Source organism: Hyla sarda, unplaced genomic scaffold, assembly GCF_029499605.1.
Source record: "Hyla sarda isolate aHylSar1 unplaced genomic scaffold, aHylSar1.hap1 scaffold_888, whole genome shotgun sequence".
Taxonomy (NCBI): domain Eukaryota; kingdom Metazoa; phylum Chordata; class Amphibia; order Anura; family Hylidae; genus Hyla; species Hyla sarda.
In genome coordinates this window covers 44540-70098 of record NW_026610917.1, presented here as the reverse complement: position 1 = coordinate 70098, position 25559 = coordinate 44540, and the positions used below count along the sequence as shown (strand labels likewise).

At 46.1% G+C, this 25559-nt stretch overlaps 11 non-coding genes across 11 annotated transcripts; all 11 read left to right on the top strand.

Annotated features, from left to right (window-relative positions):
- The first annotated feature begins 853 nt into the window (after positions 1–853).
- LOC130348863 (U2 spliceosomal RNA) lies at positions 854–1044 on the top strand. Its single transcript, XR_008886339.1, has one exon. It is a non-coding gene; the product is annotated as a U2 spliceosomal RNA (small nuclear RNA).
- Positions 1045–3131: 2087 nt separating this feature from the next.
- Positions 3132–3322, top strand: LOC130348862 (U2 spliceosomal RNA). Its single transcript, XR_008886338.1, has one exon. It is a non-coding gene; the product is annotated as a U2 spliceosomal RNA (small nuclear RNA).
- A 2088-nt stretch (positions 3323–5410) lies between these two features.
- Positions 5411–5601, top strand: LOC130348861 (U2 spliceosomal RNA). The gene has a single exon (XR_008886337.1). It is a non-coding gene; the product is annotated as a U2 spliceosomal RNA (small nuclear RNA).
- Positions 5602–7689: 2088 nt separating this feature from the next.
- LOC130348860 (U2 spliceosomal RNA) lies at positions 7690–7880 on the top strand. Its single transcript, XR_008886336.1, has one exon. It is a non-coding gene; the product is annotated as a U2 spliceosomal RNA (small nuclear RNA).
- A 2083-nt stretch (positions 7881–9963) lies between these two features.
- Positions 9964–10154, top strand: LOC130348859 (U2 spliceosomal RNA). The gene has a single exon (XR_008886335.1). It is a non-coding gene; the product is annotated as a U2 spliceosomal RNA (small nuclear RNA).
- Positions 10155–12239: 2085 nt separating this feature from the next.
- LOC130348858 (U2 spliceosomal RNA) lies at positions 12240–12430 on the top strand. The gene has a single exon (XR_008886334.1). It is a non-coding gene; the product is annotated as a U2 spliceosomal RNA (small nuclear RNA).
- A 2087-nt stretch (positions 12431–14517) lies between these two features.
- On the top strand, positions 14518–14708 carry LOC130348833 (U2 spliceosomal RNA). The gene has a single exon (XR_008886313.1). It is a non-coding gene; the product is annotated as a U2 spliceosomal RNA (small nuclear RNA).
- A 2078-nt stretch (positions 14709–16786) lies between these two features.
- On the top strand, positions 16787–16977 carry LOC130348856 (U2 spliceosomal RNA). The gene has a single exon (XR_008886333.1). It is a non-coding gene; the product is annotated as a U2 spliceosomal RNA (small nuclear RNA).
- Positions 16978–19061: 2084 nt separating this feature from the next.
- On the top strand, positions 19062–19252 carry LOC130348855 (U2 spliceosomal RNA). The gene has a single exon (XR_008886332.1). It is a non-coding gene; the product is annotated as a U2 spliceosomal RNA (small nuclear RNA).
- Positions 19253–21332: 2080 nt separating this feature from the next.
- On the top strand, positions 21333–21523 carry LOC130348854 (U2 spliceosomal RNA). Its single transcript, XR_008886331.1, has one exon. It is a non-coding gene; the product is annotated as a U2 spliceosomal RNA (small nuclear RNA).
- Positions 21524–23614: 2091 nt separating this feature from the next.
- LOC130348853 (U2 spliceosomal RNA) lies at positions 23615–23805 on the top strand. Its single transcript, XR_008886330.1, has one exon. It is a non-coding gene; the product is annotated as a U2 spliceosomal RNA (small nuclear RNA).
- Positions 23806–25559: the final 1754 nt, after the last annotated feature.

The window sequence follows — 25559 nt, the reverse complement described above, 5'->3', positions numbered from 1 at the left end:
TATATAAACGTATTCTCCGTTGAGATATTGCAGCCGCTGCTGTGTCCAGGCCCAGGAGCCTTAGCACTGTGCTGTGATGTCACTCAATACCACTGACATCACTAGGTGTAAACAACATCTCTCCTTTGCTGTGTATGTGACTATGGAGCTGTTTGGTGATGTCGTCTATTATGGCCTTCATAGAAGCAACAGGAGATTGTTGCATCCATCTAGAACCCTCAGAACTACAGTGCTATGATGTCACTCACTTCCACAGGCCTTGCAGAGTGTAAACAACAACAACCCAGCTTTGTTGTGTATGTAACCATAGGGATTTGTGATGTCACCTAGAACCTTCACAGCAGCGACAGCTTTATGAGGAGCATCAGCACTGCTCTGCCTGAGCAGAACCATCACCGCCATAGGTTGTCAAATAACCCGGGTTTAACCCACACAGGTAAGTCCAATGGGGTGCAGGCATGTCCTCTATGCTTACAGCTTCCCGTGGGTGTTGGTTTGATACCGTTTGGGGACAGCCAAGGAGGCATCTGCAGGCAACAAAGGTAGGTGTGTGCTTGTGTGTGTGTTTCCTATGCAGATCCTAAGCCCAGTGTCACATGCAAGTAGGAGGAGTAAGAAGGGTTCCTGGCAAATCCGGGTTATGGATTGCATTTAAAAAGGCCCCGTGGGAGTGCAATGGGCCCCTGTCTTGCTGCTTAGCAATAATGGTATGGGTTTAGGTTCTGCTGTGTGTACTGGTGGTTGACTGCCCCCCAGCCCAGAGTGTGCATGGAAAATTGTCTGGCAGCCTCCCTGAGCAAGCAGTGATAGTGCCCATGAAGGGGACCTTGTTGGGCCCGCCCCTTTCACGGTTATCGCTTCTCGGCCTTTTGGCTAAGATCAAGTGTAGTATCTGTTCTTATCAGTTTAATATCTGATACGTCCCCTATCTGGGGACCATATATTAAATGGATTTTTGAGAACGGGGGCCGATTTCGAAGCTTGCTTCCGTCGCCCTATGCATTGACCCGATATGGCAGTATCTTCGGGTACAGTGCACCACCCCCTTACAGGGTTAAAAAGAAAGATTCCTACTTTCATTGCTACCTGCTTGCTGGCTAGCCAGCTAGCCAGCCCTGTGGGCCTTGCTGCTGCTGCTGCTGCAGCCAAAAAACAAAAGGTGGTGCTGCTGCTGCTTCTGCTTCTGCTTGTGTCTGGCCGCTGTTGGAGCGTCCAGGCACAGGACTTCTGCTGCTGCTGACTAAATGGCCTCCTTAATTGGATCATTTGAGTAGCCAGCACACCTGTGCAGGTAGGGCATGACATGATAGGCAGCTGCCTTGATAGCGGGTGGGTGCTGAATGTTCCTAATTGACAAAATAAGATTAATGCTTATGAAGAAATATAAAATCTCATCCCTTCCCCAATATCGCGCCACACCCCTACCCCTTAATTCCCTGGTTGAACTTGATGGACATATGTCTTTTTTCGACCGTACTAACTATGTAACTATGTAACATAACATGGGCGGGGGGGGGTCTCCTGGCTGTTCACACAGGTGTGTCATTGCTGTACATTGACCATGCATTGCTTCTGTGGTATTGCAAAGGCAAAGACAAATGCTTCCAGCCATCCATTGCACTAATGGATTGGTCATCAGCTGGCTGTCTATGTCCCGCATCAATATAGACCAAAGTACAGAGGGTTAGGCTATGCTATTGTGCACCTACCTGATGCATCAGAAGGTGCGAGGCCCTTGCTAAATTCTGTGCACAGACTTTGAGATCTATGCTTTAGACTGTATCTAAACCTGCTCCAACATGGACTGACATTCTGGCCTACTTTCAGCCGATGCGACTTGTCTGTCGCTGAACAGTCGCTTTTTATGTATTCAGCACCTATGTATAATGTTGTAAAAATGCTCTAGAAGCTAAAGTCGCAGAAATGTCACACATATTTGGCCTGCAACTTTCTGTGCGACAAATTCAGACAGGAAAAATCAGTATAAATCCTTAGAAAATTATCCCCCAGTGTCTCCATCTGCTGGCGGTATTGAATAAGCATTGCTGCACTGATGGGGTATGCATTAGACGAAAAAAAAGAAGAAAAAGAAGAATAATACGCCCAGAAAAGAGGCGAAAAGGAGAAAAACGTAAAAAAACGTGAAAAAAAAGTAAGAGGAAGAGAAGGGAAAAAAAGGTGGAAATGGGTTTAAAAGTGATTTCGGCGGAGATATATATATATATATATATATATATATATATATATATATATATATACGCGCACACACACACATATATATAAACGTATTCTCCGTTGAGATATTGCAGCCGCTGCTGTGTCCAGGCCCAGGAGCCTTAGCACTGTGCTGTGATGTCACTCAATACCACTGACATCACTAGGTGTAAACAACATCTCTCCTTTGCTGTGTATGTGACTATGGAGCTGTTTGGTGATGTCGTCTATTATGGCCTTCATAGAAGCAACAGGAGATTGTTGCATCCATCTAGAACCCTCAGAACTACAGTGCTATGATGTCACTCACTTCCACAGGCCTTGCAGAGTGTAAACAACAACAACCCAGCTTTGTTGTGTATGTAACCATAGGGATTTGTGATGTCACCTAGAACCTTCACAGCAGCGACAGCTTTATGAGGAGCATCAGCACTGCTCTGCCTGAGCAGAACCATCACCGCCATAGGTTGTCAAATAACCCGGGTTTAACCCACACAGGTAAGTCCAATGGGGTGCAGGCATGTCCTCTATGCTTACAGCTTCCCGTGGGTGTTGGTTTGATACCGTTTGGGGACAGCCAAGGAGGCATCTGCAGGCAACAAAGGTAGGTGTGTGCTTGTGTGTGTGTTTCCTATGCAGATCCTAAGCCCAGTGTCACATGCAAGTAGGAGGAGTAAGAAGGGTTCCTGGCAAATCCGGGTTATGGATTGCATTTAAAAAGGCCCCGTGGGAGTGCAATGGGCCCCTGTCTTGCTGCTTAGCAATAATGGTATGGGTTTAGGTTCTGCTGTGTGTACTGGTGGTTGACTGCCCCCCAGCCCAGAGTGTGCATGGAAAATTGTCTGGCAGCCTCCCTGACAGCAAGCAGTGATAGTGCCCATGAAGGGGACCTTGTTGGGCCCGCCCCTTTCACGGTTATCGCTTCTCGGCCTTTTGGCTAAGATCAAGTGTAGTATCTGTTCTTATCAGTTTAATATCTGATACGTCCCCTATCTGGGGACCATATATTAAATGGATTTTTGAGAACGGGGGCCGATTTCGAAGCTTGCTTCCGTCGCCCTATGCATTGACCCGATATGGCAGTATCTTCGGGTACAGTGCACCACCCCCTTACAGGGTTAAAAAGAAAGATTCCTACTTTCATTGCTACCTGCTTGCTGGCTAGCCAGCTAGCCAGCCCTGTGGGCCTTGCTGCTGCTGCTGCTGCAGCCAAAAAACAAAAGGTGGTGCTGCTGCTGCTTCTGCTTCTGCTTGTGTCTGGCCGCTGTTGGAGCGTCCAGGCACAGGACTTCTGCTGCTGCTGACTAAATGGCCTCCTTAATTGGATCATTTGAGTAGCCAGCACACCTGTGCAGGTAGGGCATGACATGATAGGCAGCTGCCTTGATAGCGGGTGGGTGCTGAATGTTCCTAATTGACAAAATAAGATTAATGCTTATGAAGAAATATAAAATCTCATCCCTTCCCCAATATCGCGCCACACCCCTACCCCTTAATTCCCTGGTTGAACTTGATGGACATATGTCTTTTTTCGACCGTACTAACTATGTAACTATGTAACATAACATGGGGGGGGGGGGTGTCTCCTGGCTGTTCACACAGGTGTGTCATTGCTGTACATTGACCATGCATTGCTTCTGTGGTATTGCAAAGGCAAAGACAAATGCTTCCAGCCATCCATTGCACTAATGGATTGGTCATCAGCTGGCTGTCTATGTCCCGCATCAATATAGACCAAAGTACAGAGGGTTAGGCTATGCTATTGTGCACCTACCTGATGCATCAGAAGGTGCGAGGCCCTTGCTAAATTCTGTGCACAGACTTTGAGATCTATGCTTTAGACTGTATCTAAACCTGCTCCAACATGGACTGACATTCTGGCCTACTTTCAGCCGATGCGACTTGTCTGTCGCTGAACAGTCGCTTTTTATGTATTCAGCACCTATGTATAATGTTGTAAAAATGCTCTAGAAGCTAAAGTCGCAGAAATGTCACACATATTTGGCCTGCAACTTTCTGTGCGACAAATTCAGACAGGAAAAATCAGTATAAATCCTTAGAAAATTATCCCCCAGTGTCTCCATCTGCTGGCGGTATTGAATAAGCATTGCTGCACTGATGGGGTATGCATTAGACGAAAAAAAAGAAGAAAAAGAAGAATAATACGCCCAGAAAAGAGGCGAAAAGGAGAAAAACGTAAAAAAACGTGAAAAAAAAGTAAGAGGAAGAGAAGGGAAAAAAAGGTGGAAATGGGTTTAAAAGTGATTTCGGCGGAGAAATATATATATATATATATATATATATATATATATATATATATACGCGCACACACACACATATATATATAAACGTATTCTCCGTTGAGATATTGCAGCCGCTGCTGTGTCCAGGCCCAGGAGCCTTAGCACTGTGCTGTGATGTCACTCAATACCACTGACATCACTAGGTGTAAACAACATCTCTCCTTTGCTGTGTATGTGACTATGGAGCTGTTTGGTGATGTCGTCTATTATGGCCTTCATAGAAGCAACAGGAGATTGTTGCATCCATCTAGAACCCTCAGAACTACAGTGCTATGATGTCACTCACTTCCACAGGCCTTGCAGAGTGTAAACAACAACAACCCAGCTTTGTTGTGTATGTAACCATAGGGATTTGTGATGTCACCTAGAACCTTCACAGCAGCGACAGCTTTATGAGGAGCATCAGCACTGCTCTGCCTGAGCAGAACCATCACCGCCATAGGTTGTCAAATAACCCGGGTTTAACCCACACAGGTAAGTCCAATGGGGTGCAGGCATGTCCTCTATGCTTACAGCTTCCCGTGGGTGTTGGTTTGATACCGTTTGGGGACAGCCAAGGAGGCATCTGCAGGCAACAAAGGTAGGTGTGTGCTTGTGTGTGTGTTTCCTATGCAGATCCTAAGCCCAGTGTCACATGCAAGTAGGAGGAGTAAGAAGGGTTCCTGGCAAATCCGGGTTATGGATTGCATTTAAAAAGGCCCCGTGGGAGTGCAATGGGCCCCTGTCTTGCTGCTTAGCAATAATGGTATGGGTTTAGGTTCTGCTGTGTGTACTGGTGGTTGACTGCCCCCCAGCCCAGAGTGTGCATGGAAAATTGTCTGGCAGCCTCCCTGACAGCAAGCAGTGATAGTGCCCATGAAGGGGACCTTGTTGGGCCCGCCCCTTTCACGGTTATCGCTTCTCGGCCTTTTGGCTAAGATCAAGTGTAGTATCTGTTCTTATCAGTTTAATATCTGATACGTCCCCTATCTGGGGACCATATATTAAATGGATTTTTGAGAACGGGGGCCGATTTCGAAGCTTGCTTCCGTCGCCCTATGCATTGACCCGATATGGCAGTATCTTCGGGTACAGTGCACCACCCCCTTACAGGGTTAAAAAGAAAGATTCCTACTTTCATTGCTACCTGCTTGCTGGCTAGCCAGCTAGCCAGCCCTGTGGGCCTTGCTGCTGCTGCTGCTGCAGCCAAAAAACAAAAGGTGGTGCTGCTGCTGCTTCTGCTTCTGCTTGTGTCTGGCCGCTGTTGGAGCGTCCAGGCACAGGACTTCTGCTGCTGCTGACTAAATGGCCTCCTTAATTGGATCATTTGAGTAGCCAGCACACCTGTGCAGGTAGGGCATGACATGATAGGCAGCTGCCTTGATAGCGGGTGGGTGCTGAATGTTCCTAATTGACAAAATAAGATTAATGCTTATGAAGAAATATAAAATCTCATCCCTTCCCCAATATCGCGCCACACCCCTACCCCTTAATTCCCTGGTTGAACTTGATGGACATATGTCTTTTTTCGACCGTACTAACTATGTAACTATGTAACATAACATGGGGGGGGGGGGTCTCCTGGCTGTTCACACAGGTGTGTCATTGCTGTACATTGACCATGCATTGCTTCTGTGGTATTGCAAAGGCAAAGACAAATGCTTCCAGCCATCCATTGCACTAATGGATTGGTCATCAGCTGGCTGTCTATGTCCCGCATCAATATAGACCAAAGTACAGAGGGTTAGGCTATGCTATTGTGCACCTACCTGATGCATCAGAAGGTGCGAGGCCCTTGCTAAATTCTGTGCACAGACTTTGAGATCTATGCTTTAGACTGTATCTAAACCTGCTCCAACATGGACTGACATTCTGGCCTACTTTCAGCCGATGCGACTTGTCTGTCGCTGAACAGTCGCTTTTTATGTATTCAGCACCTATGTATAATGTTGTAAAAATGCTCTAGAAGCTAAAGTCGCAGAAATGTCACACATATTTGGCCTGCAACTTTCTGTGCGACAAATTCAGACAGGAAAAATCAGTATAAATCCTTAGAAAATTATCCCCCAGTGTCTCCATCTGCTGGCGGTATTGAATAAGCATTGCTGCACTGATGGGGTATGCATTAGACGAAAAAAAAGAAGAAAAAGAAGAATAATACGCCCAGAAAAGAGGCGAAAAGGAGAAAAACGTAAAAAAACGTGAAAAAAAAGTAAGAGGAAGAGAAGGGAAAAAAAGGTGGAAATGGGTTTAAAAGTGATTTCGGCGGAGAAATATATATATATATATATATATATATATATATATATATATATATACGCGCACACACACACATATATATATAAACGTATTCTCCGTTGAGATATTGCAGCCGCTGCTGTGTCCAGGCCCAGGAGCCTTAGCACTGTGCTGTGATGTCACTCAATACCACTGACATCACTAGGTGTAAACAACATCTCTCCTTTGCTGTGTATGTGACTATGGAGCTGTTTGGTGATGTCGTCTATTATGGCCTTCATAGAAGCAACAGGAGATTGTTGCATCCATCTAGAACCCTCAGAACTACAGTGCTATGATGTCACTCACTTCCACAGGCCTTGCAGAGTGTAAACAACAACAACCCAGCTTTGTTGTGTATGTAACCATAGGGATTTGTGATGTCACCTAGAACCTTCACAGCAGCGACAGCTTTATGAGGAGCATCAGCACTGCTCTGCCTGAGCAGAACCATCACCGCCATAGGTTGTCAAATAACCCGGGTTTAACCCACACAGGTAAGTCCAATGGGGTGCAGGCATGTCCTCTATGCTTACAGCTTCCCGTGGGTGTTGGTTTGATACCGTTTGGGGACAGCCAAGGAGGCATCTGCAGGCAACAAAGGTAGGTGTGTGCTTGTGTGTGTGTTTCCTATGCAGATCCTAAGCCCAGTGTCACATGCAAGTAGGAGGAGTAAGAAGGGTTCCTGGCAAATCCGGGTTATGGATTGCATTTAAAAAGGCCCCGTGGGAGTGCAATGGGCCCCTGTCTTGCTGCTTAGCAATAATGGTATGGGTTTAGGTTCTGCTGTGTGTACTGGTGGTTGACTGCCCCCCAGCCCAGAGTGTGCATGGAAAATTGTCTGGCAGCCTCCCTGACAGCAAGCAGTGATAGTGCCCATGAAGGGGACCTTGTTGGGCCCGCCCCTTTCACGGTTATCGCTTCTCGGCCTTTTGGCTAAGATCAAGTGTAGTATCTGTTCTTATCAGTTTAATATCTGATACGTCCCCTATCTGGGGACCATATATTAAATGGATTTTTGAGAACGGGGGCCGATTTCGAAGCTTGCTTCCGTCGCCCTATGCATTGACCCGATATGGCAGTATCTTCGGGTACAGTGCACCACCCCCTTACAGGGTTAAAAAGAAAGATTCCTACTTTCATTGCTACCTGCTTGCTGGCTAGCCAGCTAGCCAGCCCTGTGGGCCTTGCTGCTGCTGCTGCTGCAGCCAAAAAACAAAAGGTGGTGCTGCTGCTGCTTCTGCTTCTGCTTGTGTCTGGCCGCTGTTGGAGCGTCCAGGCACAGGACTTCTGCTGCTGCTGACTAAATGGCCTCCTTAATTGGATCATTTGAGTAGCCAGCACACCTGTGCAGGTAGGGCATGACATGATAGGCAGCTGCCTTGATAGCGGGTGGGTGCTGAATGTTCCTAATTGACAAAATAAGATTAATGCTTATGAAGAAATATAAAATCTCATCCCTTCCCCAATATCGCGCCACACCCCTACCCCTTAATTCCCTGGTTGAACTTGATGGACATATGTCTTTTTTCGACCGTACTAACTATGTAACTATGTAACATAACATGGGGGGGGGGGTCTCCTGGCTGTTCACACAGGTGTGTCATTGCTGTACATTGACCATGCATTGCTTCTGTGGTATTGCAAAGGCAAAGACAAATGCTTCCAGCCATCCATTGCACTAATGGATTGGTCATCAGCTGGCTGTCTATGTCCCGCATCAATATAGACCAAAGTACAGAGGGTTAGGCTATGCTATTGTGCACCTACCTGATGCATCAGAAGGTGCGAGGCCCTTGCTAAATTCTGTGCACAGACTTTGAGATCTATGCTTTAGACTGTATCTAAACCTGCTCCAACATGGACTGACATTCTGGCCTACTTTCAGCCGATGCGACTTGTCTGTCGCTGAACAGTCGCTTTTTATGTATTCAGCACCTATGTATAATGTTGTAAAAATGCTCTAGAAGCTAAAGTCGCAGAAATGTCACACATATTTGGCCTGCAACTTTCTGTGCGACAAATTCAGACAGGAAAAATCAGTATAAATCCTTAGAAAATTATCCCCCAGTGTCTCCATCTGCTGGCGGTATTGAATAAGCATTGCTGCACTGATGGGGTATGCATTAGACGAAAAAAAAGAAGAAAAAGAAGAATAATACGCCCAGAAAAGAGGCGAAAAGGAGAAAAACGTAAAAAAACGTGAAAAAAAAGTAAGAGGAAGAGAAGGGAAAAAAAGGTGGAAATGGGTTTACAAGTGATTTCGGCGGAGAAATATATATATATATATATATATATATATATATATATATATATACGCGCACACACACACATATATATAAACGTATTCTCCGTTGAGATATTGCAGCCGCTGCTGTGTCCAGGCCCAGGAGCCTTAGCACTGTGCTGTGATGTCACTCAATACCACTGACATCACTAGGTGTAAACAACATCTCTCCTTTGCTGTGTATGTGACTATGGAGCTGTTTGGTGATGTCGTCTATTATGGCCTTCATAGAAGCAACAGGAGATTGTTGCATCCATCTAGAACCCTCAGAACTACAGTGCTATGATGTCACTCACTTCCACAGGCCTTGCAGAGTGTAAACAACAACAACCCAGCTTTGTTGTGTATGTAACCATAGGGATTTGTGATGTCACCTAGAACCTTCACAGCAGCGACAGCTTTATGAGGAGCATCAGCACTGCTCTGCCTGAGCAGAACCATCACCGCCATAGGTTGTCAAATAACCCGGGTTTAACCCACACAGGTAAGTCCAATGGGGTGCAGGCATGTCCTCTATGCTTACAGCTTCCCGTGGGTGTTGGTTTGATACCGTTTGGGGACAGCCAAGGAGGCATCTGCAGGCAACAAAGGTAGGTGTGTGCTTGTGTGTGTGTTTCCTATGCAGATCCTAAGCCCAGTGTCACATGCAAGTAGGAGGAGTAAGAAGGGTTCCTGGCAAATCCGGGTTATGGATTGCATTTAAAAAGGCCCCGTGGGAGTGCAATGGGCCCCTGTCTTGCTGCTTAGCAATAATGGTATGGGTTTAGGTTCTGCTGTGTGTACTGGTGGTTGACTGCCCCCCAGCCCAGAGTGTGCATGGAAAATTGTCTGGCAGCCTCCCTGACAGCAAGCAGTGATAGTGCCCATGAAGGGGACCTTGTTGGGCCCGCCCCTTTCACGGTTATCGCTTCTCGGCCTTTTGGCTAAGATCAAGTGTAGTATCTGTTCTTATCAGTTTAATATCTGATACGTCCCCTATCTGGGGACCATATATTAAATGGATTTTTGAGAACGGGGGCCGATTTCGAAGCTTGCTTCCGTCGCCCTATGCATTGACCCGATATGGCAGTATCTTCGGGTACAGTGCACCACCCCCTTACAGGGTTAAAAAGAAAGATTCCTACTTTCATTGCTACCTGCTTGCTGGCTAGCCAGCTAGCCAGCCCTGTGGGCCTTGCTGCTGCTGCTGCTGCAGCCAAAAAACAAAAGGTGGTGCTGCTGCTGCTTCTGCTTCTGCTTGTGTCTGGCCGCTGTTGGAGCGTCCAGGCACAGGACTTCTGCTGCTGCTGACTAAATGGCCTCCTTAATTGGATCATTTGAGTAGCCAGCACACCTGTGCAGGTAGGGCATGACATGATAGGCAGCTGCCTTGATAGCGGGTGGGTGCTGAATGTTCCTAATTGACAAAATAAGATTAATGCTTATGAAGAAATATAAAATCTCATCCCTTCCCCAATATCGCGCCACACCCCTACCCCTTAATTCCCTGGTTGAACTTGATGGACATATGTCTTTTTTCGACCGTACTAACTATGTAACTATGTAACATAACATGGGGGGGGGGGGTCTCCTGGCTGTTCACACAGGTGTGTCATTGCTGTACATTGACCATGCATTGCTTCTGTGGTATTGCAAAGGCAAAGACAAATGCTTCCAGCCATCCATTGCACTAATGGATTGGTCATCAGCTGGCTGTCTATGTCCCGCATCAATATAGACCAAAGTACAGAGGGTTAGGCTATGCTATTGTGCACCTACCTGATGCATCAGAAGGTGCGAGGCCCTTGCTAAATTCTGTGCACAGACTTTGAGATCTATGCTTTAGACTGTATCTAAACCTGCTCCAACATGGACTGACATTCTGGCCTACTTTCAGCCGATGCGACTTGTCTGTCGCTGAACAGTCGCTTTTTATGTATTCAGCACCTATGTATAATGTTGTAAAAATGCTCTAGAAGCTAAAGTCGCAGAAATGTCACACATATTTGGCCTGCAACTTTCTGTGCGACAAATTCAGACAGGAAAAATCAGTATAAATCCTTAGAAAATTATCCCCCAGTGTCTCCATCTGCTGGCGGTATTGAATAAGCATTGCTGCACTGATGGGGTATGCATTAGACGAAAAAAAAGAAGAAAAAGAAGAATAATACGCCCAGAAAAGAGGCGAAAAGGAGAAAAACGTAAAAAAAACGTGAAAAAAAAGTAAGAGGAAGAGAAGGGAAAAAAAGGTGGAAATGGGTTTAAAAGTGATTTCGGCGGAGAAATATATATATATATATATATATATATATATATATATATACGCGCACACACACACATATATATATATAAACGTATTCTCCGTTGAGATATTGCAGCCGCTGCTGTGTCCAGGCCCAGGAGCCTTAGCACTGTGCTGTGATGTCACTCAATACCACTGACATCACTAGGTGTAAACAACATCTCTCCTTTGCTGTGTATGTGACTATGGAGCTGTTTGGTGATGTCGTCTATTATGGCCTTCATAGAAGCAACAGGAGATTGTTGCATCCATCTAGAACCCTCAGAACTACAGTGCTATGATGTCACTCACTTCCACAGGCCTTGCAGAGTGTAAACAACAACAACCCAGCTTTGTTGTGTATGTAACCATAGGGATTTGTGATGTCACCTAGAACCTTCACAGCAGCGACAGCTTTATGAGGAGCATCAGCACTGCTCTGCCTGAGCAGAACCATCACCGCCATAGGTTGTCAAATAACCCGGGTTTAACCCACACAGGTAAGTCCAATGGGGTGCAGGCATGTCCTCTATGCTTACAGCTTCCCGTGGGTGTTGGTTTGATACCGTTTGGGGACAGCCAAGGAGGCATCTGCAGGCAACAAAGGTAGGTGTGTGCTTGTGTGTGTGTTTCCTATGCAGATCCTAAGCCCAGTGTCACATGCAAGTAGGAGGAGTAAGAAGGGTTCCTGGCAAATCCGGGTTATGGATTGCATTTAAAAAGGCCCCGTGGGAGTGCAATGGGCCCCTGTCTTGCTGCTTAGCAATAATGGTATGGGTTTAGGTTCTGCTGTGTGTACTGGTGGTTGACTGCCCCCCAGCCCAGAGTGTGCATGGAAAATTGTCTGGCAGCCTCCCTGACAGCAAGCAGTGATAGTGCCCATGAAGGGGACCTTGTTGGGCCCGCCCCTTTCACGGTTATCGCTTCTCGGCCTTTTGGCTAAGATCAAGTGTAGTATCTGTTCTTATCAGTTTAATATCTGATACGTCCCCTATCTGGGGACCATATATTAAATGGATTTTTGAGAACGGGGGCCGATTTCGAAGCTTGCTTCCGTCGCCCTATGCATTGACCCGATATGGCAGTATCTTCGGGTACAGTGCACCACCCCCTTACAGGGTTAAAAAGAAAGATTCCTACTTTCATTGCTACCTGCTTGCTGGCTAGCCAGCTAGCCAGCCCTGTGGGCCTTGCTGCTGCTGCTGCTGCAGCCAAAAAACAAAAGGTGGTGCTGCTGCTGCTTCTGCTTCTGCTTGTGTCTGGCCGCTGTTGGAGCGTCCAGGCACAGGACTTCTGCTGCTGCTGACTAAATGGCCTCCTTAATTGGATCATTTGAGTAGCCAGCACACCTGTGCAGGTAGGGCATGACATGATAGGCAGCTGCCTTGATAGCGGGTGGGTGCTGAATGTTCCTAATTGACAAAATAAGATTAATGCTTATGAAGAAATATAAAATCTCATCCCTTCCCCAATATCGCGCCACACCCCTACCCCTTAATTCCCTGGTTGAACTTGATGGACATATGTCTTTTTTCGACCGTACTAACTATGTAACTATGTAACATAACATGGGGGGGGGGGGTCTCCTGGCTGTTCACACAGGTGTGTCATTGCTGTACATTGACCATGCATTGCTTCTGTGGTATTGCAAAGGCAAAGACAAATGCTTCCAGCCATCCATTGCACTAATGGATTGGTCATCAGCTGGCTGTCTATGTCCCGCATCAATATAGACCAAAGTACAGAGGGTTAGGCTATGCTATTGTGCACCTACCTGATGCATCAGAAGGTGCGAGGCCCTTGCTAAATTCTGTGCACAGACTTTGAGATCTATGCTTTAGACTGTATCTAAACCTGCTCCAACATGGACTGACATTCTGGCCTACTTTCAGCCGATGCGACTTGTCTGTCGCTGAACAGTCGCTTTTTATGTATTCAGCACCTATGTATAATGTTGTAAAAATGCTCTAGAAGCTAAAGTCGCAGAAATGTCACACATATTTGGCCTGCAACTTTCTGTGCGACAAATTCAGACAGGAAAAATCAGTATAAATCCTTAGAAAATTATCCCCCAGTGTCTCCATCTGCTGGCGGTATTGAATAAGCATTGCTGCACTGATGGGGTATGCATTAGACGAAAAAAAAGAAGAAAAAGAAGAATAATACGCCCAGAAAAGAGGCGAAAAGGAGAAAAACGTAAAAAAAACGTGAAAAAAAAGTAAGAGGAAGAGAAGGGAAAAAAAGGTGGAAATGGGTTTAAAAGTGATTTCGGCGGAGAAATATATATATATATATATATATATATATATATATATATATACGCGCACACACACACATATATATATATAAACGTATTCTCCGTTGAGATATTGCAGCCGCTGCTGTGTCCAGGCCCAGGAGCCTTAGCACTGTGCTGTGATGTCACTCAATACCACTGACATCACTAGGTGTAAACAACATCTCTCCTTTGCTGTGTATGTGACTATGGAGCTGTTTGGTGATGTCGTCTATTATGGCCTTCATAGAAGCAACAGGAGATTGTTGCATCCATCTAGAACCCTCAGAACTACAGTGCTATGATGTCACTCACTTCCACAGGCCTTGCAGAGTGTAAACAACAACAACCCAGCTTTGTTGTGTATGTAACCATAGGGATTTGTGATGTCACCTAGAACCTTCACAGCAGCGACAGCTTTATGAGGAGCATCAGCACTGCTCTGCCTGAGCAGAACCATCACCGCCATAGGTTGTCAAATAACCCGGGTTTAACCCACACAGGTAAGTCCAATGGGGTGCAGGCATGTCCTCTATGCTTACAGCTTCCCGTGGGTGTTGGTTTGATACCGTTTGGGGACAGCCAAGGAGGCATCTGCAGGCAACAAAGGTAGGTGTGTGCTTGTGTGTGTGTTTCCTATGCAGATCCTAAGCCCAGTGTCACATGCAAGTAGGAGGAGTAAGAAGGGTTCCTGGCAAATCCGGGTTATGGATTGCATTTAAAAAGGCCCCGTGGGAGTGCAATGGGCCCCTGTCTTGCTGCTTAGCAATAATGGTATGGGTTTAGGTTCTGCTGTGTGTACTGGTGGTTGACTGCCCCCCAGCCCAGAGTGTGCATGGAAAATTGTCTGGCAGCCTCCCTGACAGCAAGCAGTGATAGTGCCCATGAAGGGGACCTTGTTGGGCCCGCCCCTTTCACGGTTATCGCTTCTCGGCTTTTTGGCTAAGATCAAGTGTAGTATCTGTTCTTATTAGTTTAATATCTGATACGTCCCCTATCTGGGGACCATATATTAAATGGATTTTTGAGAACGGGGGCCGATTTCGAAGCTTGCTTCCGTCGCCCTATGCATTGACCCGATATGGCAGTATCTTCGGGTACAGTGCACCACCCCCTTACAGGGTTAAAAAGAAAGATTCCTACTTTCATTGCTACCTGCTTGCTGGCTAGCCAGCTAGCCAGCCCTGTGGGCCTTGCTGCTGCTGCTGCTGCAGCCAAAAAACAAAAGGTGGTGCTGCTGCTGCTTCTGCTTCTGCTTGTGTCTGGCCGCTGTTGGAGCGTCCAGGCACAGGACTTCTGCTGCTGCTGACTAAATGGCCTCCTTAATTGGATCATTTGAGTAGCCAGCACACCTGTGCAGGTAGGGCATGACATGATAGGCAGCTGCCTTGATAGCGGGTGGGTGCTGAATGTTCCTAATTGACAAAATAAGATTAATGCTTATGAAGAAATATAAAATCTCATCCCTTCCCCAATATCGCGCCACACCCCTACCCCTTAATTCCCTGGTTGAACTTGATGGACATATGTCTTTTTTCGACCGTACTAACTATGTAACTATGTAACATAACATGGGGGGGGGGTCTCCTGGCTGTTCACACAGGTGTGTCATTGCTGTACATTGACCATGCATTGCTTCTGTGGTATTGCAAAGGCAAAGACAAATGCTTCCAGCCATCCATTGCACTAATGGATTGGTCATCAGCTGGCTGTCTATGTCCCGCATCAATATAGACCAAAGTACAGAGGGTTAGGCTATGCTATTGTGCACCTACCTGATGCATCAGAAGGTGCGAGGCCCTTGCTAAATTCTGTGCACAGACTTTGAGATCTATGCTTTAGACTGTATCTAAACCTGCTCCAACATGGACTGACATTCTGGCCTACTTTCAGCCGATGCGACTTGTCTGTCGCTGAACAGTCGCTTTTTATGTATTCAGCACCTATGTATAATGTTGTAAAAATGCTCTAGAAGCTAAAGTCGCAGAAATGTCACACATATTTGGCCTGCAACTTTCTGTGCGACAAATTCAGACAGGAAAAATCAGTATAAATCCTTAGAAAATTATCCCCCAGTGTCTCCATCTGCTGGCGGTATTGAATAAGCATTGCTGCACTGATGGGGTATGCATTAGACGAAAAAAAAGAAGAAAAAGAAGAATAATACGCCCAGAAAAGAGGCGAAAAGGAGAAAAACGTAAAAAAACGTGAAAAAAAAGTAAGAGGAAGAGAAGGGAAAAAAAGGTGGAAATGGGTTTAAAAGTGATTTCGGCGGAGAAATATATATATATATATATATATATATATATATATATATACGCGCACACACACACATATATATAAACGTATTCTCCGTTGAGATATTGCAGCCGCTGCTGTGTCCAGGCCCAGGAGCCTTAGCACTGTGCTGTGATGTCACTCAATACCACTGACATCACTAGGTGTAAACAACATCTCTCCTTTGCTGTGTATGTGACTATGGAGCTGTTTGGTGATGTCGTCTATTATGGCCTTCATAGAAGCAACAGGAGATTGTTGCATCCATCTAGAACCCTCAGAACTACAGTGCTATGATGTCACTCACTTCCACAGGCCTTGCAGAGTGTAAACAACAACAACCCAGCTTTGTTGTGTATGTAACCATAGGGATTTGTGATGTCACCTAGAACCTTCACAGCAGCGACAGCTTTATGAGGAGCATCAGCACTGCTCTGCCTGAGCAGAACCATCACCGCCATAGGTTGTCAAATAACCCGGGTTTAACCCACACAGGTAAGTCCAATGGGGTGCAGGCATGTCCTCTATGCTTACAGCTTCCCGTGGGTGTTGGTTTGATACCGTTTGGGGACAGCCAAGGAGGCATCTGCAGGCAACAAAGGTAGGTGTGTGCTTGTGTGTGTGTTTCCTATGCAGATCCTAAGCCCAGTGTCACATGCAAGTAGGAGGAGTAAGAAGGGTTCCTGGCAAATCCGGGTTATGGATTGCATTTAAAAAGGCCCCGTGGGAGTGCAATGGGCCCCTGTCTTGCTGCTTAGCAATAATGGTATGGGTTTAGGTTCTGCTGTGTGTACTGGTGGTTGACTGCCCCCCAGCCCAGAGTGTGCATGGAAAATTGTCTGGCAGCCTCCCTGACAGCAAGCAGTGATAGTGCCCATGAAGGGGACCTTGTTGGGCCCGCCCCTTTCACGGTTATCGCTTCTCGGCCTTTTGGCTAAGATCAAGTGTAGTATCTGTTCTTATCAGTTTAATATCTGATACGTCCCCTATCTGGGGACCATATATTAAATGGATTTTTGAGAACGGGGGCCGATTTCGAAGCTTGCTTCCGTCGCCCTATGCATTGACCCGATATGGCAGTATCTTCGGGTACAGTGCACCACCCCCTTACAGGGTTAAAAAGAAAGATTCCTACTTTCATTGCTACCTGCTTGCTGGCTAGCCAGCTAGCCAGCCCTGTGGGCCTTGCTGCTGCTGCTGCTGCAGCCAAAAAACAAAAGGTGGTGCTGCTGCTGCTTCTGCTTCTGCTTGTGTCTGGCCGCTGTTGGAGCGTCCAGGCACAGGACTTCTGCTGCTGCTGACTAAATGGCGTCCTTAATTGGATCATTTGAGTAGCCAGCACACCTGTGCAGGTAGGGCATGACATGATAGGCAGCTGCCTTGATAGCGGGTGGGTGCTGAATGTTCCTAATTGACAAAATAAGATTAATGCTTATGAAGAAATATAAAATCTCATCCCTTCCCCAATATCGCGCCACACCCCTACCCCTTAATTCCCTGGTTGAACTTGATGGACATATGTCTTTTTTCGACCGTACTAACTATGTAACTATGTAACATAACATGGGGGGGGGGGTCTCCTGGCTGTTCACACAGGTGTGTCATTGCTGTACATTGACCATGCATTGCTTCTGTGGTATTGCAAAGGCAAAGACAAATGCTTCCAGCCATCCATTGCACTAATGGATTGGTCATCAGCTGGCTGTCTATGTCCCGCATCAATATAGACCAAAGTACAGAGGGTTAGGCTATGCTATTGTGCACCTACCTGATGCATCAGAAGGTGCGAGGCCCTTGCTAAATTCTGTGCACAGACTTTGAGATCTATGCTTTAGACTGTATCTAAACCTGCTCCAACATGGACTGACATTCTGGCCTACTTTCAGCCGATGCGACTTGTCTGTCGCTGAACAGTCGCTTTTTATGTATTCAGCACCTATGTATAATGTTGTAAAAATGCTCTAGAAGCTAAAGTCGCAGAAATGTCACACATATTTGGCCTGCAACTTTCTGTGCGACAAATTCAGACAGGAAAAATCAGTATAAATCCTTAGAAAATTATCCCCCAGTGTCTCCATCTGCTGGCGGTATTGAATAAGCATTGCTGCACTGATGGGGTATGCATTAGACGAAAAAAAAAGAAGAAAAAGAAGAATAATACGCCCAGAAAAGAGGCGAAAAGGAGAAAAACGTAAAAAAACGTGAAAAAAAAGTAAGAGGAAGAGAAGGGAAAAAAAGGTGGAAATGGGTTTAAAAGTGATTTCGGCGGAGAAATATATATATATATATATATATATATATATATATATATATATACGCGCACACACACACATATATATAAACGTATTCTCCGTTGAGATATTGCAGCCGCTGCTGTGTCCAGGCCCAGGAGCCTTAGCACTGTGCTGTGATGTCACTCAATACCACTGACATCACTAGGTGTAAACAACATCTCTCCTTTGCTGTGTATGTGACTATGGAGCTGTTTGGTGATGTCGTCTATTATGGCCTTCATAGAAGCAACAGGAGATTGTTGCATCCATCTAGAACCCTCAGAACTACAGTGCTATGATGTCACTCACTTCCACAGGCCTTGCAGAGTGTAAACAACAACAACCCAGCTTTGTTGTGTATGTAACCATAGGGATTTGTGATGTCACCTAGAACCTTCACAGCAGCGACAGCTTTATGAGGAGCATCAGCACTGCTCTGCCTGAGCAGAACCATCACCGCCATAGGTTGTCAAATAACCCGGGTTTAACCCACACAGGTAAGTCCAATGGGGTGCAGGCATGTCCTCTATGCTTACAGCTTCCCGTGGGTGTTGGTTTGATACCGTTTGGGGACAGCCAAGGAGGCATCTGCAGGCAACAAAGGTAGGTGTGTGCTTGTGTGTGTGTTTCCTATGCAGATCCTAAGCCCAGTGTCACATGCAAGTAGGAGGAGTAAGAAGGGTTCCTGGCAAATCCGGGTTATGGATTGCATTTAAAAAGGCCCCGTGGGAGTGCAATGGGCCCCTGTCTTGCTGCTTAGCAATAATGGTATGGGTTTAGGTTCTGCTGTGTGTACTGGTGGTTGACTGCCCCCCAGCCCAGAGTGTGCATGGAAAATTGTCTGGCAGCCTCCCTGACAGCAAGCAGTGATAGTGCCCATGAAGGGGACCTTGTTGGGCCCGCCCCTTTCACGGTTATCGCTTCTCGGCCTTTTGGCTAAGATCAAGTGTAGTATCTGTTCTTATCAGTTTAATATCTGATACGTCCCCTATCTGGGGACCATATATTAAATGGATTTTTGAGAACGGGGGCCGATTTCGAAGCTTGCTTCCGTCGCCCTATGCATTGACCCGATATGGCAGTATCTTCGGGTACAGTGCACCACCCCCTTACAGGGTTAAAAAGAAAGATTCCTACTTTCATTGCTACCTGCTTGCTGGCTAGCCAGCTAGCCAGCCCTGTGGGCCTTGCTGCTGCTGCTGCTGCAGCCAAAAAACAAAAGGTGGTGCTGCTGCTGCTTCTGCTTCTGCTTGTGTCTGGCCGCTGTTGGAGCGTCCAGGCACAGGACTTCTGCTGCTGCTGACTAAATGGCCTCCTTAATTGGATCATTTGAGTAGCCAGCACACCTGTGCAGGTAGGGCATGACATGATAGGCAGCTGCCTTGATAGCGGGTGGGTGCTGAATGTTCCTAATTGACAAAATAAGATTAATGCTTATGAAGAAATATAAAATCTCATCCCTTCCCCAATATCGCGCCACACCCCTACCCCTTAATTCCCTGGTTGAACTTGATGGACATATGTCTTTTTTCGACCGTACTAACTATGTAACTATGTAACATAACATGGGGGGGGGGGGTCTCCTGGCTGTTCACACAGGTGTGTCATTGCTGTACATTGACCATGCATTGCTTCTGTGGTATTGCAAAGGCAAAGACAAATGCTTCCAGCCATCCATTGCACTAATGGATTGGTCATCAGCTGGCTGTCTATGTCCCGCATCAATATAGACCAAAGTACAGAGGGTTAGGCTATGCTATTGTGCACCTACCTGATGCATCAGAAGGTGCGAGGCCCTTGCTAAATTCTGTGCACAGACTTTGAGATCTATGCTTTAGACTGTATCTAAACCTGCTCCAACATGGACTGACATTCTGGCCTACTTTCAGCCGATGCGACTTGTCTGTCGCTGAACAGTCGCTTTTTATGTATTCAGCACCTATGTATAATGTTGTAAAAATGCTCTAGAAGCTAAAGTCGCAGAAATGTCACACATATTTGGCCTGCAACTTTCTGTGCGACAAATTCAGACAGGAAAAATCAGTATAAATCCTTAGAAAATTATCCCCCAGTGTCTCCATCTGCTGGCGGTATTGAATAAGCATTGCTGCACTGATGGGGTATGCATTAGACGAAAAAAAAGAAGAAAAAGAAGAATAATACGCCCAGAAAAGAGGCGAAAAGGAGAAAAACGTAAAAAAACGTGAAAAAAAAGTAAGAGGAAGAGAAGGGAAAAAAAGGTGGAAATGGGTTTAAAAGTGATTTCGGCGGAGAAATATATATATATATATATATATATATATATATATATATACGCGCACACACACACATATATATAAACGTATTCTCCGTTGAGATATTGCAGCCGCTGCTGTGTCCAGGCCCAGGAGCCTTAGCACTGTGCTGTGATGTCACTCAATACCACTGACATCACTAGGTGTAAACAACATCTCTCCTTTGCTGTGTATGTGACTATGGAGCTGTTTGGTGATGTCGTCTATTATGGCCTTCATAGAAGCAACAGGAGATTGTTGCATCCATCTAGAACCCTCAGAACTACAGTGCTATGATGTCACTCACTTCCACAGGCCTTGCAGAGTGTAAACAACAACAACCCAGCTTTGTTGTGTATGTAACCATAGGGATTTGTGATGTCACCTAGAACCTTCACAGCAGCGACAGCTTTATGAGGAGCATCAGCACTGCTCTGCCTGAGCAGAACCATCACCGCCATAGGTTGTCAAATAACCCGGGTTTAACCCACACAGGTAAGTCCAATGGGGTGCAGGCATGTCCTCTATGCTTACAGCTTCCCGTGGGTGTTGGTTTGATACCGTTTGGGGACAGCCAAGGAGGCATCTGCAGGCAACAAAGGTAGGTGTGTGCTTGTGTGTGTGTTTCCTATGCAGATCCTAAGCCCAGTGTCACATGCAAGTAGGAGGAGTAAGAAGGGTTCCTGGCAAATCCGGGTTATGGATTGCATTTAAAAAGGCCCCGTGGGAGTGCAATGGGCCCCTGTCTTGCTGCTTAGCAATAATGGTATGGGTTTAGGTTCTGCTGTGTGTACTGGTGGTTGACTGCCCCCCAGCCCAGAGTGTGCATGGAAAATTGTCTGGCAGCCTCCCTGACAGCAAGCAGTGATAGTGCCCATGAAGGGGACCTTGTTGGGCCCGCCCCTTTCACGGTTATCGCTTCTCGGCCTTTTGGCTAAGATCAAGTGTAGTATCTGTTCTTATCAGTTTAATATCTGATACGTCCCCTATCTGGGGACCATATATTAAATGGATTTTTGAGAACGGGGGCCGATTTCGAAGCTTGCTTCCGTCGCCCTATGCATTGACCCGATATGGCAGTATCTTCGGGTACAGTGCACCACCCCCTTACAGGGTTAAAAAGAAAGATTCCTACTTTCATTGCTACCTGCTTGCTGGCTAGCCAGCTAGCCAGCCCTGTGGGCCTTGCTGCTGCTGCTGCTGCAGCCAAAAAACAAAAGGTGGTGCTGCTGCTGCTTCTGCTTCTGCTTGTGTCTGGCCGCTGTTGGAGCGTCCAGGCACAGGACTTCTGCTGCTGCTGACTAAATGGCCTCCTTAATTGGATCATTTGAGTAGCCAGCACACCTGTGCAGGTAGGGCATGACATGATAGGCAGCTGCCTTGATAGCGGGTGGGTGCTGAATGTTCCTAATTGACAAAATAAGATTAATGCTTATGAAGAAATATAAAATCTCATCCCTTCCCCAATATCGCGCCACACCCCTACCCCTTAATTCCCTGGTTGAACTTGATGGACATATGTCTTTTTTCGACCGTACTAACTATGTAACTATGTAACATAACATGGGGGGGGGGGGGTCTCCTGGCTGTTCACACAGGTGTGTCATTGCTGTACATTGACCATGCATTGCTTCTGTGGTATTGCAAAGGCAAAGACAAATGCTTCCAGCCATCCATTGCACTAATGGATTGGTCATCAGCTGGCTGTCTATGTCCCGCATCAATATAGACCAAAGTACAGAGGGTTAGGCTATGCTATTGTGCACCTACCTGATGCATCAGAAGGTGCGAGGCCCTTGCTAAATTCTGTGCACAGACTTTGAGATCTATGCTTTAGACTGTATCTAAACCTGCTCCAACATGGACTGACATTCTGGCCTACTTTCAGCCGATGCGACTTGTCTGTCGCTGAACAGTCGCTTTTTATGTATTCAGCACCTATGTATAATGTTGTAAAAATGCTCTAGAAGCTAAAGTCGCAGAAATGTCACACATATTTGGCCTGCAACTTTCTGTGCGACAAATTCAGACAGGAAAAATCAGTATAAATCCTTAGAAAATTATCCCCCAGTGTCTCCATCTGCTGGCGGTATTGAATAAGCATTGCTGCACTGATGGGGTATGCATTAGACGAAAAAAAAGAAGAAAAAGAAGAATAATACGCCCAGAAAAGAGGCGAAAAGGAGAAAAACATAAAAAAACGTGAAAAAAAAGTAAGAGGAAGAGAAGGGAAAAAAAGGTGGAAATGGGTTTAAAAGTGATTTCGGCGGAGAAATATATATATATATATATATATATATATATATATATATATATATATATACGCGCACACACACACATATATATAAACGTATTCTCCGTTGAGATATTGCAGCCGCTGCTGTGTCCAGGCCCAGGAGCCTTAGCACTGTGCTGTGATGTCACTCAATACCACTGACATCACTAGGTGTAAACAACATCTCTCCTTTGCTGTGTATGTGACTATGGAGCTGTTTGGTGATGTCGTCTATTATGGCCTTCATAGAAGCAACAGGAGATTGTTGCATCCATCTAGAACCCTCAGAACTACAGTGCTATGATGTCACTCACTTCCACAGGCCTTGCAGAGTGTAAACAACAACAACCCAGCTTTGTTGTGTATGTAACCATAGGGATTTGTGATGTCACCTAGAACCTTCACAGCAGCGACAGCTTTATGAGGAGCATCAGCACTGCTCTGCCTGAGCAGAACCATCACCGCCATAGGTTGTCAAATAACCCGGGTTTAACCCACACAGGTAAGTCCAATGGGGTGCAGGCATGTCCTCTATGCTTACAGCTTCCCGTGGGTGTTGGTTTGATACCGTTTGGGGACAGCCAAGGAGGCATCTGCAGGCAACAAAGGTAGGTGTGTGCTTGTGTGTGTGTTTCCTATGCAGATCCTAAGCCCAGTGTCACATGCAAGTAGGAGGAGTAAGAAGGGTTCCTGGCAAATCCGGGTTATGGATTGCATTTAAAAAGGCCCCGTGGGAGTGCAATGGGCCCCTGTCTTGCTGCTTAGCAATAATGGTATGGGTTTAGGTTCTGCTGTGTGTACTGGTGGTTGACTGCCCCCCAGCCCAGAGTGTGCATGGAAAATTGTCTGGCAGCCTCCCTGACAGCAAGCAGTGATAGTGCCCATGAAGGGGACCTTGTTGGGCCCGCCCCTTTCACGGTTATCGCTTCTCGGCCTTTTGGCTAAGATCAAGTGTAGTATCTGTTCTTATCAGTTTAATATCTGATACGTCCCCTATCTGGGGACCATATATTAAATGGATTTTTGAGAACGGGGGCCGATTTCGAAGCTTGCTTCCGTCGCCCTATGCATTGACCCGATATGGCAGTATCTTCGGGTACAGTGCACCACCCCCTTACAGGGTTAAAAAGAAAGATTCCTACTTTCATTGCTACCTGCTTGCTGGCTAGCCAGCTAGCCAGCCCTGTGGGCCTTGCTGCTGCTGCTGCTGCAGCCAAAAAACAAAAGGTGGTGCTGCTGCTGCTTCTGCTTCTGCTTGTGTCTGGCCGCTGTTGGAGCGTCCAGGCACAGGACTTCTGCTGCTGCTGACTAAATGGCCTCCTTAATTGGATCATTTGAGTAGCCAGCACACCTGTGCAGGTAGGGCATGACATGATAGGCAGCTGCCTTGATAGCGGGTGGGTGCTGAATGTTCCTAATTGACAAAATAAGATTAATGCTTATGAAGAAATATAAAATCTCATCCCTTCCCCAATATCGCGCCACACCCCTACCCCTTAATTCCCTGGTTGAACTTGATGGACATATGTCTTTTTTCGACCGTACTAACTATGTAACTATGTAACATAACATGGGGGGGGGGGTCTCCTGGCTGTTCACACAGGTGTGTCATTGCTGTACATTGACCATGCATTGCTTCTGTGGTATTGCAAAGGCAAAGACAAATGCTTCCAGCCATCCATTGCACTAATGGATTGGTCATCAGCTGGCTGTCTATGTCCCGCATCAATATAGACCAAAGTACAGAGGGTTAGGCTATGCTATTGTGCACCTACCTGATGCATCAGAAGGTGCGAGGCCCTTGCTAAATTCTGTGCACAGACTTTGAGATCTATGCTTTAGACTGTATCTAAACCTGCTCCAACATGGACTGACATTCTGGCCTACTTTCAGCCGATGCGACTTGTCTGTCGCTGAACAGTCGCTTTTTATGTATTCAGCACCTATGTATAATGTTGTAAAAATGCTCTAGAAGCTAAAGTCGCAGAAATGTCACACATATTTGGCCTGCAACTTTCTGTGCGACAAATTCAGACAGGAAAAATCAGTATAAATCCTTAGAAAATTATCCCCCAGTGTCTCCATCTGCTGGCGGTATTGAATAAGCATTGCTGCACTGATGGGGTATGCATTAGACGAAAAAAAAGAAGAAAAAGAAGAATAATACGCCCAGAAAAGAGGCGAAAAGGAGAAAAACGTAAAAAAACGTGAAAAAAAAGTAAGAGGAAGAGAAGGGAAAAAAAGGTGGAAATGGGTTTAGAAGTGATTTCGGCGGAGAAATATATATATATATATATATATATATATATATATATATATATATACGCGCACACACACACATATATATAAACGTATTCTCCGTTGAGATATTGCAGCCGCTGCTGTGTCCAGGCCCAGGAGCCTTAGCACTGTGCTGTGATGTCACTCAATACCACTGACATCACTAGGTGTAAACAACATCTCTCCTTTGCTGTGTATGTGACTATGGAGCTGTTTGGTGATGTCGTCTATTATGGCCTTCATAGAAGCAACAGGAGATTGTTGCATCCATCTAGAACCCTCAGAACTACAGTGCTATGATGTCACTCACTTCCACAGGCCTTGCAGAGTGTAAACAACAACAACCCAGCTTTGTTGTGTATGTAACCATAGGGATTTGTGATGTCACCTAGAACCTTCACAGCAGCGACAGCTTTATGAGGAGCATCAGCACTGCTCTGCCTGAGCAGAACCATCACCGCCATAGGTTGTCAAATAACCCGGGTTTAACCCACACAGGTAAGTCCAATGGGGTGCAGGCATGTCCTCTATGCTTACAGCTTCCCGTGGGTGTTGGTTTGATACCGTTTGGGGACAGCCAAGGAGG